This window comes from Giraffa tippelskirchi, chromosome 6 (genome assembly GCF_054371585.1).
Source record: "Giraffa tippelskirchi isolate mGirTip1 chromosome 6, T2T-mGirTip1v1.2.pri, whole genome shotgun sequence".
In the NCBI taxonomy this organism is placed as follows: domain Eukaryota; kingdom Metazoa; phylum Chordata; class Mammalia; order Artiodactyla; family Giraffidae; genus Giraffa; species Giraffa tippelskirchi.
The window spans coordinates 143,753,600-143,769,937 of NC_137280.1; the positions used below are offsets into that span (position 1 = coordinate 143,753,600).

A 16,338-nucleotide genomic window follows, 5' to 3' on the forward strand; every position below is an offset into this window, starting at 1 on the left:
CAACTAAAGATCCCAAGTGCTGAAACTAAGACTCTGTGCAGCTGAATAATAAACTAATCAATATTAAACAAAAAAGATGTTTCGACATCTGTGTTCCTGTTTGACAGAGTGTGAGCTCTAGAATGAGGCTGATTGGAATTCAAATCCCACCTCTGCTCTTTATAAGGGCTGTGACTGGGGAAATTTCTCTCCCTTTCCAAGCATCGTTTCCCTGTTGTATAAAAAGACCCACAGAGTCCTCGCTTCAGAATTCCCTGTAGAAATGGGGTGAAATTCCATAGGGAAGTTGCAGGCTTCCCTGCTTCCTGACCCCGCCATACTGTCCTTACTGGGAAATGCGCTGTAGAGTGAAAGAGAAGCCCATGGCTCAGGGCCCCCCAGGGTAGGAGGCACCCGGCCAGCAGCCTTGAGCTCCACTTCCTGCTCTCTCTGAAATCTTGACCTGAAGTTTATATCCCCTTGGGTGGGGCTAGGGTGGGGATCATGGAGGGAAGCCATACGGTAGCTAAGCTTGCCCATTGGCTGTTGGAGAATGGTGGTGTCCCAGGCAGAAAACTGCAAGCTCTCAGGGAATCAAAAAATGTGGTGGGTCCCCTCCTCCACTGCCAGGAGTGTGGTTTTAGTTTTTGATAAGGCCTGAGTCTTCTTCCTGGTTCAGGACCCAAGGCCTCCCAGTCAAGGGCAAGATCCCAGTGATGATTCAATTGTTACCCTTGGCCAGGATTTACAGTCTCAGCGTATTTACCCAGGAAAGCCACAGCTTGGGCAGGTCAATCCCATTGACTTTCCCTCTTTTTGTGTGCCCACACGTGAGCCCCTGGCTCAGGTGGACACTTGCACCTGCACGCACGTACACATTACACATTTCCTTGTGTGTATATGCATTTTTCTCCACACAGACTTGTGCACCTACATGTGCATATATGCACATAAACAGGTGTGTGTGTGTAAACTGACACGCACACACATGCACACATATACACACTGCCCTGCACATACCCATATTCCTTAAAACATACACACACAAGCAAAAGTGCACATGTTCAGATACACCCACCTTCATGTTCAGGACGTACTCCTGCTGTGGTAGAACGTCTTTAAAGATGGCTGCCTTTACTTCGTTTCTTCTCTGCACGTGCATGCTGCCCTACCTATCCAAAGGTAAATTCTATTCCTTTCCTCTTGGATATCTGTGGAAGAAGTAACATTCCGAGATTTCTGAATCCAAGCTTTATGAGTTTTACTTCCTCCTTGTTGGAAGTCAGCAGCTATGTAAGAAGTGCAAACATCCTGAGACCACCATGCTGTAAGGAAGCCCACGCTAGTCATAAAAGAGAGCGAAGCCATGCTAAGGGGCATTCACATGTCAGACATGCAAACTTAGACCTTCCAGCTCAGCCCACTTACTAGAGTAATATAGCTTTGTGAGTGACCCCTGATGATGCCATTTGGGGGAAATGACCACCCAGCCATACCCTGCCCAAATTCTGATCCACAGATGATGGGAAATAATAAATAAAACTTTGTTGGTTTAAGCTATATTTTGGAACAGTTTGTTGTGCAACAATAGGTCATCAAAACAACCATACACAACATATATTCACTTATGTTCACATATACAAAAACTCATGTACACTTCTGAAAAGGTACATGCATACCTGCATACATGCACATATCTTTGTACTAGATATCTGTTTGGTTTTTTTTTGCTGTGCCATGCAGCTTGCTAGAGAAGGGAATGGCAACCTACTCCAGTATTCTTGCCTGGAAAATTCCATGTTCAGAGGAGTTCATGGGGTCACAAAGAGCTGGACTCAACTGAGCACAGCATAGCAGCATGCATCTAGGAGGATTCTCTGACCAGGGATTGAACCCAGGCCATGGCAGTGAAAGCCTAGAAACCTAACTATTAGACCACCAGGGAACTCCTGTATTAGACCCTCTTGATTGTCTATCCAACAACCATTCCTGTTTTTCTTCCTTCCTGACAGAACTGTCAGCTGACTACCATTCCTCTAAGCAGCTTTGGGCTTTGAAAGGCTGTTTCCATCCTCAGTTCCGGGAGAGGGATCCTGGTGAGGCTAAACCAAACTTGGTGGTCTCACCCCCTCAACAGATAGGCTTAGCTTTGGCCATGCTTAGTTCTACCCTGTGAGACGTAGTGGGAGGTAGGCTTGGGCTTCTAGGAAAACTTCCTCTCTAGGGAAAGTCACCCCAGAAACACTGGATTCTTTTTTTCTTTTTGGCTGTGCCATAAGGCATGCAAGATCCTGGTTCCCCAATCAGGGATCAAACCCATACTCCCTGCAGGGAAAGCATGGACTCCCAACCACTGGACCACCAAGGAAGTCCCAGTCACTGGATTCTTAATGTCTGACTGTCGGATATGGAAATGCTACAGTCATTTTGTGACCAAGAAAATGCAGAATTAAGCCAAGAGGAGAGGTGGTTGTTGTTCAGTCGCTAAGTCGTGTCTGACTCTTTGTGACCCCATGGACACCAGGCTTCCCTGTCCTTCACTATCTCCTGGAATCTGCTTAAACTCATGTCCATTGTGTTGGTGATGCCATCCAACTATCTCATCCTCTGTCACCCCCTTCTCCTCCTGCCCTCAATCTTTCCCAGCATCATGGTCTCTTCCAGTGAGTTGGTTCTTTGCATCAGGTGGCCAAAGTATTGGAGCTTCAGCTTCAGTATCAGTCCTTCCAATGAATATTCAGGGTTGATTTTCTTTAGGATTGACTGGTTTGCTCTTACTATCCAAGGGACTATCAAGAGTCTTCTCCAGCACCACAATTTGAAAGCATCAGTTCTTTGGTGCTCAACCTTCTTTATGATCCAACTCTTACATCCATACATGACTATGGGAAAAACCATAGCTTTGATTAAAAGGGCTTCCCTGGTGGCTCATATGGTAAAGAATCCACCTGCCAATGCAGGAGACCTGGGTTTGATCACTGGGTTGGGAAGATCACTTGGAGAAGGAAATGGCAACTCACTCCAATATTCTTACCTGGAGAATCCCATGGACAGAGGAGCCTGGTGGGCTACAGTCCATGGGGTCGCAAAAAGTCAGACACAACTGAGCAACTAAGCATGCATGTATGCACCTTTGTCCACAGGCCCTTAAAGACATTATTGATCAAAGCAATCAGTCAGCTTGAGAGTCCTCCTTCCCTCTGGAATTTCAGTCACGTGAGATAAAAGCTTATTTATTGTTTGGGAAGGGTTGTTTGCTTGTTTTTGCTTGAAGTCTAAGGCATCCAACTAACATCTACCCTCCCTTCAGTAAATAAACACTCTCACATAACTATATACAAACAGATCCAGGGTCATGCTCAGAAAGTCACAGCTGAGCACATGTGCACTCTGCTTTGCATGGATACACCAGCACATAATAATACTCCACATGTATACCCAGTGATATACACCTACACACAAAGGAAGTGTATATCCTTCTATGTACACAGATACAGGGGCACCTACACATACTTTCTCAGGACATGCATGCAGTTTCTTTGTAGAGCACTGCAGATATAAACGCTCCTGGGCAATGTGCATTTTTGTACAGAGAAGCACAGACACACACACTGGCCACATTAATGTCAACATGAATTTAGCAATTCCTGCCCATGTCTGAATAGTGACAACAAACATAGAGCTCTGAGGGGCTCCCTGGCTGCAGTGAGAAGCCACTGGCAGAGGCCAGCAGCACCTCACCTGGGACTGACAGAAAGTTCTGGAAATAGGAAACAGGGACTTGCAGACCAGAACATGGCCCAGGAGGTGGGAGGTCAATTCCAGTGTGACCTAGACATGCATGGCAGCCCCGTGGTCATGGAGGCTGAACTCAACACAGCACCAAGGAAAGCTGTGAGAAGCTTGTTTCTACCCTCCAAGGGGAAAGAAAACCTCCCCCGCAGCTGCCCAGTGCCTCCTTCCACACTAACACAAAACCTGTGCTGTGAGGAAGCCCAAGCTAGCTTGCCCTCCAAGGCCCTCTTTAGGCTTTCTCTGTGGGCAAACATTTGACACTGCATAAAAGTGGATTTTCACCATTTATGGCAATGGGCATTCCAGGTAAAGATGAATACATGCAAAGGCACCGTGGTGCAAAATAGCATCGTCAGTGTGTGGGGTTCCAGTGACCATGGATTTGCAGCAAAGTCAGGGCATGGCAGAAAATGAGGCTGGGGAGGGGGGCAAGGGCCACATCAGGCCCCTGGGTTTATCTCTAAACTCCACAATCCCGTTCAATCACCCGGACTCCCAGTGCCAAGCAACTCTGCACTTAGGCCTTCACCTTCCATTCACTGGTCTTCTCATGCCAAACTCCTACATCAAACTGATAAACCAGATGTTTTGGGAGATAAGGTAGCAATAAGCAAATTTCCTTTCTGGCTTGCTTATGAGGTTATTTGGACTTTATTCTCTCAATCCCCCTTCTTTTGTATCTTCCTATAACCCAGATGATCTACCAAGGATATTTTTGTTAAATTAGTTTTTATTTATCATCTGATAATGTAAACTCATGTTTCAGAAATTTCATATTTCTAAAGTTTAATAAAACACAAATTCTAAAATAGAACGTATGATACAATCCTATTTTGGGTAAAATGTTGGCATGTATATTTATGTGCATATCATAATAACGTCTGGAAGGGTGCATACATGAACTAGTAACAACTGTCATATCTGAGTGAGGGGATTACAAATGATCTTTCTAGTTTTTAGGCTTTTCTGCATTTTTTGAAATTTTATGCAAAAACCATAAGTTACTTTTAACATCAAGAGAAAATGACGTCAAACTAAAAAAAGAATTTAGGGACTTCCCTGGTGGTCTGGTGGCTAACACTCCGTGCTTCCCTTCTTTCCCCCTAGTGCAGTGGACCCGGGTTCGATCCTTGGTCAGGGAACTAAATCCCACATGCCAGCATCCAAACTAACAGTTTAGATGCTGCAACTGAAGATCCCACGTGCCACAACTAAAAGATCTCACATGCCAAAACAAAGACTGAGCATCTACATGCCTCAACTGGGACCCCAGTTAGCCAAATAAATAAATAAAAATAATATTCTTTTAAAAAGAGTTTGTCTACGTTTTAGCCAGAAGTATAAAGCTGGTTGTTAGAAAGGAAGAATAAAGAGAGAATTTCAGGGAGGAGCGGGGAAGGGAAACATGAAATCAACTTGTGGAGGACAGACCTTTCCAGGTGTCCTCAGAGCCCTGACCTAACCCTTATCGCCAGAGTCTTGCAGCCATGCTCTGAACCAAGGCCAGACAAATAGGTAAAGAAGGTCACAGACACAGCTGCCACCTCAAGGATCATCTGAGATGGCAGCCTGAGTCACATGAGCAGGAAATGCATGCCAAGCAGTAAATGAGAGGTGAGCTAGAGAGCTAAGTCATCTGGGGGTGGGGAGACATGGGTTCTGTTCCCAGCTCCGGTACCCAGCAACCTTGGGCAAGTCGCCTCACCTCTTTGAACCTCAGTCTCTTATCTGTCAGAGGTATAATGATGGTAACTGGGATACTGTGATGATCAGATGAGATAACCTATCTGTGACTGCTTTGTGAACTCTGACATGTGCCATAGGTCACCTGTCAACCTGCATCAGGGACTCTGATGTAAAGGAATCCATCCCTACGATGAAAATTCAGACTCAAGCTGTAGGCAAGGGGAGTAGGCCATGTGGGGCAGGGTCACCTTTGGATGGGGCTTCCCTAGTGGCTCAGCAGTAAGGAACCTGCCAGCCAATGCAGGAGACGTGGGTTTGATCCCTGGGTCAGGATGGTCCCCCAGAGGAGGAAATGGCAACCCACTCCAGTATTCTTGCTTGGGAAATCCCATGGACAGAGGAGCCTGGCGAGCTACAGTCCACCAGGTCACAAAGAGTCAGACACAACATAGTGACTGAGCACAAGCACCACCTTTAGACGGTCTTTAAAAATCCTACCACACAGGCTGCAGCCTGCCCAGCTCTGACATTACATATGGGACATAAACTCAGGAAGGGCATTCATGTCTTCGCTCAAAGACCCACACAGCCGGAACCCCACTGTAGAGCAGTACAACCCAAGGAGAAAAAATAGGAGCAGCCACTTCCTGGCCTTTCTCTGAGTGTTCAATCCTTTCCATAATTTAACTGCCTGCTCTGGGTAATTACTTTTCTCCTGCTTATAAGCTTAGAGCAATAGTAGTTCCCAATAACTAGAGACTTAATAAGGCTAAATTATAATGAGTGTCCCGTGGAATTACACACTGCATTAGCACCAAATGAGTTCATTAGAAATTCATTAGGAGTGATTCCTATGGCTGCCACAGGTATTAATCATGGTTAGCCAGCGGCAGGAGAGGGGGCAATGCATAACTGCACAGGATCTGTATGAAGACCTTTCGGCACCTGACTTTGGCCTGAAGCAATATTTTTCAAGGGTCACAGGCTGCTTTGGTTCTAAATCTGGAGGGCAGGTTGTTTGGATGTTGTTGGGTCTATCTTCCTTGCTTCCTCCTCCTTGCTGGCTATGACCTCAGCAAGGGTCAGACAGGGAGACATGGCGGGGTGGCTCTGGGGTGCTGAGAAATTATAAAGAGGATTCAGGGTTCTTGCCTGCCCAGCATGCATTTCCCCTTCCTCTGTATGAGTCCTTACCTGTTCCTTGAAGAGCTACCTCTACCCCTGCTGCACATGGGTCTTCATGGGACTGTCAGTCAAGACCCTCCACCCACCCCCAGGAGTTGAGTACAACCTAGTTAGGCCAACAGAACTTTGTCTCCTGGTACTTTTTTGTTTTTTTTTAAGTGTGCTTGCTTGGTTGCTCGGTCGTGTCCAACTCTTTGCAACCCCATGGATTGTGGCCTGCCAGGCTCCTCTGTCCACGGGATTTTTCAGGCAAGAAAACTAGAGCGGGTTGCAATTTTCTCCTTGAGGGAATCTTCACAACTCAGAGATCAAACCTGAGTTTACTGTGTCTCCTGCATTAGCAGGCAGATTCTTTAGCACTAAACCACCTGGGAAGCCCAGGTGGCAATCTACATACTGGTTCAGTAATAAATTATTTACAGTATTATGTGCAATTTAAAGACAAAAATACACACACATACAAACCCATGCATGCTAAGTCGGTTCAGTCATGTCCAATTCTTTGTGACCCTATGGACTATAGCCCACCAGGCCCTCTGTCCATGGGATTCTCCAGGCAAGGATACTTGCCTGTAGTGGATTGCCACCCCCTTCTCCAGGGGATCTTCCCAACCCAGGGGTTGAACCCACGACTCTTATGTCTCCTACAATGGCAGGCAGGTTCTTTACCACTAGTGCCACCTGGGAAGCCCAACACAAACCTACCACTGTAATAAAATGTCATGGTATTTTTAATAGCTATGTATTTCTGTGTATGATTCCACTGACTCAAGAGGCTCCTAGATCATTTGCTATAAATTGAATTTCCAATTAAGACTTGGAAATCATAACATAAATAACACTATAGCACCTTGAGACTTGGCCTGCTTTAATGATACTTGCTGAATTGCCTGGCTGTTTTAAAAGTTATTTTTAATCTTTTTTATTTTCAGGAGAATTTTTACATTCTCTTATATTAATAGTATTCATTAATATGCTTCAGTATCATTTAAGGAAAAGAGGATCACAAGGTGAAAAGTCAAAATGACCACTAAAAAATAGTCCTTTAAATTAGGTAGCATCTATTAAGTATTTGCTAGGTGCTATGCCCCTTCCTACACACCTTCATGTGTTGAGTTATCCAGTCCTCCCAATGTCTCTAGGAGTCACGTTTAATTGTTAGCCCCATTCTGCCCACAAGGAGTCCCAAACACAGAGGTTTAAGTGACCTGTCGATATACCCAGTGATTGGTTGAGCTGGAAATTTGAGTCTTGCATGGAGGACTATAAGAAGGGCGGGTGGGGGACTTCCCTGGTGGCTCACTGGCTAAGAATCCATGCTCCCAATGCAGGGGGCCTAGGTTCCTTGGTCAGGGAGTGAAGTGAAAGTGTTAGTTTCTCAATCATGTCTGACTCTTTGTGACCCCATGGACTGTAGCCCACCAGGCTCCTCTGTCCATGAAGAATTCCCAGGCAAGAATATTGGAGTGGATTGCCATTTCCTTCTCCAGGGGATCTTCCCAGGCCTGGGATCGAACCTGCATCTCCTACTTGGCAGATGGATTCTTTACCACTGAACTACCAGGAAACCCCCCAGTATATCCATATGGTGGATTAATTTAAGGTCATTAGAGTGATAGCAGGGGATGGGGCGGGCAGGCAGGCAGTAAGAGTGATGTAGAAGACTTGATAAGGGTAGTTGGCATAGATAATGGAGTTGGGAACCACTGATGGGGGTAATACCACTGAGCTGTTCAAAACCTGGCTGAGGGCCGACCATGAATTTGTAGTGGTGGTGTGCTCCTCCCCCACCTTCAATTGCGTATTTTCTTCTGGTTGTAGTCAGCTGTCCTAGTGATAGGAAGTGGAAAGACAATTTTTTTTTTGTCCAAAGATGGGACCTAGGAAGCCAGGGTGGCCAAAGGACATTGAGAGTCCTAGAAAAAGAAGTAAAGCATCTGGGATTTCCCTGGTGGTCCAGTGGCTAAGAATCTGCCTTGCAGTGCAGGGATTCAGGTTCAACCCCCAGTCCAGTAACTAAGATCCCACACACCGTGGAGAAACTAAGTCTACGAGTGGCAACTACTGAGCCTGCGTGCTGCAACTAGAAAGTCTGTGTACCACAACGAAAGATCCCACATGAAACAACGAACATCCCGTGTGCCGCAACAAAGACCCAGTGCAGCCAAATAAATAAATAAGCGAAGCACCCATGGGCTGGATAGGAAAGGAAATGAGGCTAAGGGTAGGAGACGAACCTGGGGAAAGGGAATGAGCCATGAGGCTAGGAGATTCATTCAGTGGGGTGGGGACTGTTTTCTCTTCTGCTGTGTATCTTCCTTCCCTGACATAGCTAGGTGCTCAGTAAATGTATTTTGAATGAATGAATGCATGGGTTATAACTCGGATGTTAGAGCCAGAGATTGGCATTCTGCTTTTCATCAGAGAGCCATAGTGGTAGCAAATATCACTTCAGGTCAGAGAAAACTGAGTTCACATTCAATTTTGATCAACAACAAGCTGTGTGACCCTAAACAAGCCACCTAACCTTTCTGAGCCTAGGCTTTCTTTTCTGTAAATAGGAATAAGGACACATTTCTCAGAAGTTTGTTGCAGGGATTAAATGAGATGCCATGTGTCGAGTCCTTAGCACTGTGTCTGGCACTTAGGAATCACCTGCTGTGTACCATAGGAGGAATCATGGTCTCCAAGAGCTTGGCCTGTTCTGGAGGCTGCACCCAAATTCAACTCCTGCTTTTAGTTAGAGGTCACGACTGCAAGACCTGAAGTAAAACTGCTTTCTCAGTCAACTAACTGTGACATTTCTGAGCCTGTTTCCTTATTTATATAGTGGGGATAATATCAAGACCTACCCAATAGACTGGTTGGGAAAATTTGAGTGACAATTTTTGTAAAGCATTTAGCATACTACAGGTGCCCAACAGATGCTGGCTGCTAGGATTCTCCATTACCGGAGATGAGGAGGAGCTGGCTTTTTTGAGGGCATAAGAATAGGAGTTTTGGACCTGTCAGTCAGAGATGGCACAAGACATGAAGTGGAGCTGTTAGGTGGGCAGTTGAATGTAAATTCAGAGAGGAGGTCTCAGATGGGGAAAATATCTGGGAGTCATCAACATACAGATGATATTTCAAGCCAATAAACTGGGGACTTCCCCTGGTGATCCAGTGGTTAAGAATCCCCCTCCAATGCAAAGGACATGGGCTATAAAACTAGGGGCAGAACTAAAATCCCACATGCTGTGGGCAACTAGAGATCCCACATGCCGCAACTACTGAGCCTGCACGCTCTAGAGCTTTGCACCACAAGAGAAGCCCATGCATTGCACAAAGACCCAGCACGGTCAAAATTAAAACAACAACAATAACAAACCAGCTAAAAATTCAGCATTAAAAATAGTAATAAGCCCATGGACTGGATGAGATCACCAAGGAAATAAGTGCTTAGAGAAAAGACAAGAATGAGGACTGAACTCGGGGGCATTGTATGCTTAGTGATGATGGACATAATTGTCACTTCAAAGCTGGTGACCAGACAAAGTGCATAGCCAGCCTGCCCCAACAACATTTATTTAACACGCTCTTATATACTGTGCCAGGCTCTGAAAAAAGTGCTTTATGAAAATTAACTCATTTAATACTCATAGCAATACTTTAAGTTAGAAGCAATTATTATCTCCATTTTGCAGATGAGAGAACTGAGACATAGGAAGATAGCTAACTTAACCAAGGACACTCTGCCAGCAAGTAGTAGAGCTGGGATTTAAACCCAGGGAGCCTGACCTCAGTGCCTCCATCTCTTCTAACTTTAAATTTCTAAGTTATACTTGTGGATAAACCAAGTGTCAATTGGATTTTCCAAGGGAATGCTGAATTTCTTATTCTCTGACCATTGAGAGCAAAGCTAGGAGAACTGTCCTGGAATAAATTGCCATCAGAGGTCCCATTCAGCCCAGGTACTCCAGGATTAACCCTAGTTAGCATTTCAGATTCTTTGTTGAAGAAAGAAGAGGAAGGGTGTGGGTGGCTGATCAAGGAATCTATAACCCTGATGGATCACTCACTTCATACATGGCCCTGGAAAGTCCTGGGGTGAGAAGGTTAGGGGGAGGTCAAGGGCTCGTGTTCCAACTGTGGACTCAAGCACCTGCATTTGCTACTTTCTTCACTAGTTATTCTCAGAAATAATGGTGGCTGATTTGACGCAGGAGTCAGAGTCCAGGTGGGAAATTGGGGTGGCCCAGGGGGATTAACCTTGGGGCCATTTTTATCTCCATGGGGAATAGCTGCTCTAGGGGTTCAATTGCCCCATAAAATCTCACTGTGACACGGAAGCAGTTTGAGTTCATTTACCCCGCTTGGAAGGTTTGCAATGAGTGTCTGAACAAATAGGTGAACGTCCTTTGAAGAGGGAGACAGAGAGAGGGTGTGAGTGGGTGGAAGGCTGGAGGGTCAAACGCACAGCGATTCTAGTTTAGAGGAGCACAGCTGAGTCAGGTGTCCCGGTGCCAAGCCTGTCCCTTCCCACACCCCTGCCCTTCCCATCCTGTCTGTACTGCTGGCTTTGGATGAGCTACTGAGGAGAAAACGGTTCAGACCATTCACAAGGAAGTCCATTGGAAAGAAAGTGAAGTCGGGGTCTGCTGAACCAATCTGGTCCATCTACCAGCTGCTGCCCACAAACCCTGGCCTGGAGCTTCTCGGGGTAACAACTACAGCACAACTACTTGGGATTCCAGGACCCCACCAGGCTGACTAATCAGAAGTCCTGTGGGGCAGGGCCCATAGGTTTCCATTTTTCACAAGCCCTCCTCTCCTGCACCCTCAGCAGTGTATAATTAAGACCACACTTGGAAAACAGTCTCACAGCCTATTCCATACTGCTCTGAACCAATAAAACAAAGTCAGAGATGTCCCAGTGCTTACTGGGTACATGGCCATAAACAAGTAGGAAATGCAGCCTCTTTCCTTAAAGGGATTATAATCTGACTGGGAGATAAAAGACACATTTTGTGAAGAGTTAAACTAATGCTACAATAAATAGTGGGCATCCCTTGTGGCTCGGTGGTAAAGAATCTACCTGCAATGCAGGAGACTCGGGTTCGATTCGTGAGTTGGGAAGATCCCCTGGAGAAGGGAATGGCAACCCACTCCAGTATTCTTGCCTGGAGAATCCCATAGACAGAAAGCCTGGCAGGCTGCGGTCCATGGGGTTGCAAAGAGTCAGACATGACTGAGCCTCTAAGCACACACACACACAGAGAAATAATAGTATCATTCAGTGAGCACCTACAAAATGCTAGATCCTGTGCTAAACCCTTTATTTATATACTCCCATTTAATCCTCATTTAGTCTCTGGAAGACAGGTCTGTTTTTATTTATTTGGCTGCACTGGATCTTAGTTGCAGCACCTGGGATCTTTGTTGCCGTGTGTAGGATTTTAGTTGCAGCATGCAGGATCTAGTTCCCTGATCAGGGATTGAACCCAAGCCCCCTGCATTCGAAGCTCAGAGTCTTAACCACTGGATCACCAGGGAAGTCCCAGAAAACAGGTATTTTTATCCCAACTTGTGTCAGGATGGCTAAGTGGTCTAAGGCGCCAGACTCAAGCTTCTGCTTCCCACTTACTAATGATTTATTTGCCAATTTCCCTCACACCAGCCTTCCCTGACCCTTAAGAGGTGACAAGAGTGATGCTTCTGTTTTTCAAAATACCCCGATGTAACAGACTTGATCTCATTTATCACACCATGCTGCAACCGCCTGTTTACTAGGCTGGGTCTCTCATAAGACTTGAGGACAGATACTTGGCAGTTCCAGGGTCTAGTGCACAGTAGGTACTCAGACAGTATTTTCTGAATGATTAAAGATTCTGTCTGAAGTCTCGGTTAATATTATGACTCTAAAGCCCAGGTTTCCCCATGAGCCATTACAAGCAGCTGGTATACACCAGGTAGATTCTTGTAACTGATTATCTATAGGTTGGAGTAATCGAAGAAGGCTCCCTGGAGAAGGTGGAGTTGGGAGGACAATTCAAATTTGGAAAGACAGGTGAAAGGTGAGCAGTCATTCCAGTCAGGCCAAGGCACACAGGTAAAAGGGCATACTTCCTAGAGACCCCAGGGGATTTGAGGAGAGTATATTCCATCCCCTAAACCTCTCTAGCTTAACCATCTTACATCTAACCTACATCCCAAATACTGCTGTGAAATTACTTTCCTCCAAGCTTTCCAGGGAGATGGCAAATGCTCTTATTGGCTTCCCACGCCTAGACCAGTGGATATCTCCGTTTGGAAAGTCCCTTTAAATAATGAATGGGGTAGTTTTCAGTTTCCATGAAGAAATAAGATCCATTAATGTCTATGATATACTGCTAGGTGGGGGAAAAGGCAAGGGAAAACGGTGTCTTAAGATATCAGCAACCGGGCAATCAGGGGCTAACCAATTCAGTCCCAATGTGGTAACATATATTAAGAGTTGTAAGAATGTTCCAGATCCCATAACTTTGTAATACTTTAATGCAAGAAAATACATGTAAACAAGCTCACTGTGGCCTCTCATTTAAAGGGGTAACCTGGGAACCCCCTAAAATTCCAACAGCAAACGTTATGTAGCCATTTATAACAATAAACATGGCAGCTTTGTGACTTTAGCAGCTAAGACTCCATGCTCCCAATGCGGGGGGCCCAGGTTTGCTCTCTGGTCAGTGAACTAGATCTCTCATAACACAACTAAAGATTTCAAACGCTGCAACTAAGACCTGGCACAGCCAAATATATATATATATATATATATATATAAATGGCAGTTTTACAGAAACATGGGACTGTATTTACAAACCAATACTGAGCAAAGACAAAGAGAATGGAATATTGCATTTACATGGTGACTATGGCTATTATATATCTGTTATAATTAGAGTCAGTGAGAAAAAAAGCAAGGATGAGAGAGGAGAGAGAGGAGCGAAAGAGGTAAGAGAAAGAAAAAGCAATGGGATTATGGAAGGTTTTTGGAAATGTCTTTAAATGATGCTGAAAACTGTCTTGGTAGTAAATATGAACTATACACAGGGACTCTGTGACTTTGAGTGGGATACTTAACTTCTCTGAACCTCGGTTTCCTGGTTTCCTCCTTGGCAAAATGGGGACAATAATGATACCTACTTCATAGAGTTGTTGGGAAGATTAAATGAGATAACCCATGTAGAACACTCAGCATCATGCGCAACAGATGGTGAACACTCAGTAAGTGTTAGCTATTACTGTCATTGTTATGTCGTCACCGCATCTCCTGTGTCCTGCATTGGCAGTTGGATTCTTTACCACTGAGCCACCTGGGAAGCCCTATAATAGCCATAGTCACCATGTAAATGCAATAATCCATTCTCTTTTTCTTTGCTCAGCACTGGTTTGTAAACACAGCCCCATGTTTCTATAAAGCTGCCATTAAATATATATTATACTTGGCTGGGCCAGGTCTTAGTTGCAGTGTTCAATATCCTTAGTTGCAGCATTTGGGGATAAGGGGAAATGGATCAATGAAGAGAAATTCTCATATGCTCTAGATAGGAGTGTAAACTGTTCTAGTATAGATATAGTTTTAACTTACATATAAGTTTATATATAACTTTAGGTATAAAATCCCTTTGTTCTAGGAATTGCATGTCTAGGAATTCATCCTTAGCAAATAATCTTAGTAAATAAGCTGACATGTACACCAAGAGGAGTGAATGAGAATTTTATCTCAGAGTTATTTATAACAGAAAAAGACTGGGAACAACCTAAAGGCCCAGCAATAGTTACATAAATTGTGAAACATACATACCATAGAATGTGGTATACCTTTATGTAATGATCAGTTCAGTTCAGTCGCTCAGTCGTGTCCGACTCTCTGCGACCCCATGAATTGCAGCACGCCAGGCCTCTCTGTCCATCACCAACTCCCAGAGTCTACCCAAACTCATGTTCATCGAGTCGGTGATGCCATCCAACCATCTCATCCTCTGTCGTCCCCTTCTCCTCCCGCCCCCAATCCTACCCAGCATCAGGGTCTTTTCCAATGAGTCAACCCTTCGCATGAGGTGGCCAAAGTATTGGAGTTTCAGCTTCAACATCAGACCTTCCAATGAACACCCAGGATTGATCTCTTTTAGGATGGATTGATTGGATCTCCTTGCAGTCCAAGAAACTCTCAAGAGTCTTCTCCAACACCACAGTTCAAAAGCATCAATTCTGCGGCGCTCAGCTTTCTTCACCGTCCAACTCTCACATCCATACATGACCACTGGAAAAACCAGTCTTGACTAGACGGACTTTTGTTGGCAAAGTAATGTCTCTGCTTTTAAACATGCTATCTAGGTTGGCCATAACCTTCCTTCCAAGTAGTAAGCGTCTTTTAATTTCATGGCTGCAGTCACCATCAGCAGTGATTCTGGAGCCCAAAAAAGTAAAGTCTGACACTGTTTCCACTGTTTCCCCATCTATTTCCCATGGAGTGATGGGACCAGATGCCACACATGTAATTACATCATTACATAAAGAATACATGACAGAACAATATAATCTTATTTACAGAAGAAAGTAACTCTGAGAGGACAGATACCAACTGTTATCAAGGACTTCTCTGCCAGAACTGTCACTTGCTCTAATTATGAAATTTTAATATATATAATTTAGCATCAGAAAATCCAAGATGGGGTGGGGGGGAGACAGTGTGGGTATGTCTTGATTTTTTTTTTTTTAAAGACCCTTGGTCAGGGTAAGGAATTCTAAAATTGAAAATTGTAGATTTGAAGAATGTGGCAAAACTGGTTTCTTCAGTTCAGAAACCACTCAGTCCCAGGTCTGGGGTTAGCAACTGTGGTGAATTCTGCTTTGCATATAAATAATGGGGATTCCAAGGGACTCTATAAAAGAAGACAGATGCAAAACTTTCCTTAATAATAATAAACATGAGAGCCTTTGTAAGTGCTTCATACTTTGCATGGTCAATCTATTTGATCCAGAGAGCAGTCCCGTGAGACAGGCAGGGCAGGAGTTATCATGAGGAGATGGAGTCCTTGAGTGTGAAGTGGTGCCAGAGTCAGAACAGAGACAAGGGGACTTCCCTGGTGGTCCAGTGGTTAACAATCTGCCTTCCAATTCAGGGGACACGGGTTTGATCCCTGGTCGGGGAACTAGGATCCTGCATGCTGTGGGGCAACTAAACCTGTGTGCCACAACTAGAGAAGCGGTGCCTTACAATGGAGATCCAGGCACAACCACAAAAGGACAGGGACAGGAAGTTGGGGCTGGACTCCTGGCCCTCCCAGTTGCTCAGCTGGAACAGAGTGAAATTTGCCACACTCCCAGCCCATGCCCAGCACATAGCTGGTCTTCAGGGCAACTGGCACTGCCTCCAATTGGCTCCCTGGCTCATGGGCTATACCCCATGGGCGCAGATGATCACACCATCTACACCCATCTCATGCCTGTGCTTCTGCAAGTGTTCTTTGCTACAGACAAACTCATTGTTTCCTTTCTTGGTGGCCCTACCCACCTTCATCACATTATTCCCTCAACTTACAATGTTATCTGCCTCTTCCAACCTTACCACTTCTCTAAACATCCAAATTCTTTCAAGACCTGTATTAAATGCCACTTGCTATGCAAAACTGCACCAGCCAGCTGGACCCCATTGCTTCTTTCCCATATCTG

At 45.0% G+C, this 16,338-nt stretch overlaps 1 protein-coding gene across 3 annotated transcripts in view; it reads right to left on the reverse strand.

The window, feature by feature from the left end:
• The window catches only part of PWWP2A (PWWP domain containing 2A), a 151,792-nt gene that overhangs the window by 125,861 nt on the left and 9,593 nt on the right, over positions 1–16,338 (reverse strand). The window contains exon 2 of one of the 3 annotated variants that reach the window (XM_081500572.1): positions 1,058–1,190. The exons of the other annotated variants lie outside the window; for them this stretch is intronic. The gene's annotated coding sequence lies outside the window, so the exon portion shown is untranslated. The remainder of the gene's footprint in view (positions 1–1,057; positions 1,191–16,338) is intronic. 3 annotated transcript variants of the gene reach the window in all.